We start from the raw sequence: 3,709 nt of genomic DNA on the forward strand, positions 1-3,709 counted from the left end.
ACCACACCTTATCTCCCCAAGGCAATTTCCCATCCAATAGGTGTGCTATATAGGTGTGTATAACCCTTTCTCCTGTCTGTTACTCCCTCTTTCAGCACAAGAACCAGAGGGGGATTCAATGGAGCCTGAATACCTGCACTGAGAGCCTCACCCTGCACCCTGAGTCTCAACTCTCAGTGTTTTTCAAGCCTTTCCCTGTTTTTTTGTATTGAACAAAACATTAAGCTTTCCCAATGGTGTGGTTTTCGTTTTGTGAAAAAGTGCAAATGCAGTGTTTGTATACAATAACCTAACCTCACATATTTTTTTGCTGTTGGTCATGAAATTGCTCCTGTTGACTTGAGCCAGCCATTTTTTCCTCCGCTCTGTGTCAGTGGGGAAGCCGTACATTCGTACTCCTTTCTCAGAGCGATTTGAGCATCCCCAGGCAGCACAGCAAACTATGGTGGAGACTAGGAGGCAGCACAGCAAACCAGGACAACACGGAGGAAAAGGCACAGACAAACTGCATGATATGCTATTCAATGTTTATTGAATTCCATGTATTTGCAATGGATGTTCCTAAAACAACACATTTATCATCATCATCATCATCATCATCATCATGCTGCTGCTGCTGCTGCTGCTGCTGCTGCTGCTGCTGCTGCTGCTGCTGCTGCTAGTCCTTTGATAGTCACCTGTCGGTCTCCTGTCCTTTCTGAAAGCCATAAAGATGACATTAGTCATTTAGATAACTTGTGTCCTCAATTACCATGGGATTACTGAAACTACCATGAATTTAAGAAAATGGTAGAAATGAATCTAATCTGAATTTTGAAGCATTCCTTTAGATCCCCTCCCTCTAAATATATCAATAAACATTAGAAAGTGATGCTCCTGACTACTATACAAGTTTAAGAAGATAATATTGGTTTGAAAGAATTCAAAGCTATAAACAGCAACAGGCTCTTTAACCAAGGCACTGTTAGCCTAACATGTCAACTAGTTGTTCACACTAATCCTAATATTATCACTTAATATTAGCAAATTATATTTTATTTTTTAAAACATATTGATGTAAATACATACACATATCGATTTGTTGTATAAATATTGCAAATCAAAACCTTTATTCAATAATAATTACCAAAACTCGAAGTTCTATCTCCTGTTATCAATGCATTCACATTGCCCGCCATGAACTTCCGGGGAACGATTCTCGTCTGCATGAACCACGTGACGATAACCGTTTTTGGACTTCCGCTGTCGTAACTCTTCTATCTATACGGCGCTGGCCCAACCCTATCCCTTTTTTTTTTTTAATTGTATAATGTCGGAGTTTTTTTGCCGTCGGCGAGGAAAAGAAATGGGACTCAGAGCCTCAGAATACTGAAATCTGTATTTGTTTTAATCTGTTTTTCCTTCTAATTTGTGATTATTTACGTTCCTTTTAAAATCGTTCTGTGTGACACGAAAAAAATGGCGAAATCGTGTTGGTGAACACGAATCAATAGATTAATTTCTTGACTATAACATGATATGCCGTGAGACTGTGTTGTGTTATCTGTTGCTCACCGAGTTGATTCCCGCTAAGTAGCCAATATAAGGCTTAGTCATCTTGCCAAATAGTGAGCCTGTGTTGATGTATGAAAACTATGTTAGAACCATACTTGTCAACCCTCCCGATTTTCGCGGGAGACTCCCGATTTCATTGCCCTCTCCCGGTTTCTTTCCGGGGTCATATTTCTCCCGCATTTCTCCCGATTTCTGACAAAATCAGATTTACTCAGGACTGTTTCCACTCGGACTTTAATACAGCTACACCATTGTTTGGTTTCCATGGTAACACGTCTCTTTGGTAGCGCGCGCAACTCAAAGTCTGAGAGGGTGAGGAAGATAGTCACAGAAAACAGATCAAGAACCGACAACTACTCTACTCTCTGCTCACTCCTTTCCTGTAAAATACAGGTCCAGCCCACACATATGCTCCATCAAGGACGGTGCTACAGGCCACAAGGCAGTGCACTTAGAACTACAATAAGCATGTTAATGTTAACCCCCCCCCATTTTGCAATGCTCCCGATTTCTAAGGTCTGAAGGTTGGCAAGTATGGTTAGAACTGGTTTATAAATGGTTCTTAATGATTAATAAAGTGTTTACAACCTAATTATGAACCCTTAATGAATCCTGTATAAGGGTAGTCTTATTGTACAGTGGTACCAATTAGTCACATGGCCAAATGCTGATCCTGCAGCAAATCAATAAAAAGTTCACGCCATGACATGTTGGATTCTTGAATTAAAGGGAATTAGGCCTGGGAAGTCCTTCATGTTGATGTTTGAGAAGGTGTGGAAACCTTTCGAAAGCTCTTATAATTGGAACATCTCTCCAGAGCAGCATTAAGAGTTGTTAACGGACCTTTTGGTATTTATTTTTCTGAGAAAGGCGTCTCACCTCTTCGACTTGATGAGGCACAAACCGAGGATAATGTTTCCTCTGAGAGCAGCACAAAAACCAGACGTCTTACAAAACAACACTTCTTTATTTGAACAGTATGTAATCCTGGCAAAGTGTGTATGTAACAACAGTCTTTAATTATTAAAACATCTGAAAGCCAACCGCCTCCAACAGGGCGGGCATCCATCCGTCAGCTCCCATCAGCCCTCAATCCTCCGCCCCCCACAGCTCAAAAGCAGGCACATTCCTCATGCAAAAAAAAGCTGGGACATGCACTTTAAAACCCCTTTTGTGTACCCAAAGACAAAAACACCCCACCCCCAAAACCCCAGAGTCCTGCTTTGTGTTTCAGTTTCAAGAATCCAAGTCCTTTGCTTCCGTTACAGAAAAAAGAAACCAGAAATATGACTGTCTATACTACAAGTAACCGTATGGTGCACAAAGCAAATAAACAAACCCCTGTAGTGATGCATCCTGGGTATTGTAGTTCTGAGGGTTCAAGTGGTGTGTGTGTGTGTGTGTGTGTCTTACTGGGCGTGTGTGTGTGTGTCTCTTACTGGGCATGTGTGTGTCTCTTACTGGGCGTGTCTGTGTCTCTAACTCTGTGTGTGTGTGTGTGTGTGTGTGTGTGTGTGTGTGTGTGTGTGTGTGTGTGTGTGTGTGTGTGTGTGTGTGTGTGTGTGCTACATAACAATCGGGAAGGTAGACCTTTCTCTCCTAGAAATATTATAATATTTCCTCGTCATCAATACAAATAAATAAATTCACAGCCTGAATAAATAAATAAATTACATTTTAGGTAAAGGTGCGTTAGGTAGGTAAAGTGTTCTCTGTAAATGGCTTTCCGTGTTAATTTTGATCCGAATGCTAACCAGGAAAAGGACTTTAGGGAACTTTAATGCAGAGAAGGCACGAATGGCTGGATGGCTAAAGCTCAGGAGTGATGTGAGTCTGCTGTACAATCTGAGAGGCTGCTTGTAAACAGTAAAGGAGGTGGGAAACAGTTATATATGGGGGCTGCTTATGATATTTCTGTCCATAATTTGTCTTTGGCACACCCAGCACGCTTCAGGTCTCAAAAAGAAGCACTAATGCTCCGACGTTTCACTCGAATGTGTACTTTAAACTTCTTTAACAGGCAAAATGTGGATGTTTCTTGGAGAATGAACGATGTGTGTGTGACTGACAAGATGGTTGGATTTGAAGCTGAGTGTTTTCCTCCACCATCCTAGAGGCAGATTTCTAATTTGAAATGCAAAAAATAATCGAATTA

The 3,709-nt window shown here is 41.2% G+C and overlaps 1 protein-coding gene across 1 annotated transcript in view; it reads right to left on the reverse strand.

Moving 5' to 3' along the window:
* Window positions 1–2,547: 2,547 nt before the first annotated feature.
* The window catches only part of kcnh3 (potassium voltage-gated channel, subfamily H (eag-related), member 3), a 163,773-nt gene continuing 162,611 nt past the window's right edge, over window positions 2,548–3,709 (reverse strand). The window contains exon 13 of the mRNA XM_079662628.1: window positions 2,548–3,709. This exon is cut by the window's right edge and continues 1,558 nt beyond it. The gene's annotated coding sequence lies outside the window, so the exon portion shown is untranslated.

Source organism: Notothenia rossii, assembly GCF_949606895.1.
Source record: "Notothenia rossii genome assembly, chromosome: 2".
In the NCBI taxonomy this organism is placed as follows: domain Eukaryota; kingdom Metazoa; phylum Chordata; class Actinopteri; order Perciformes; family Nototheniidae; genus Notothenia; species Notothenia rossii.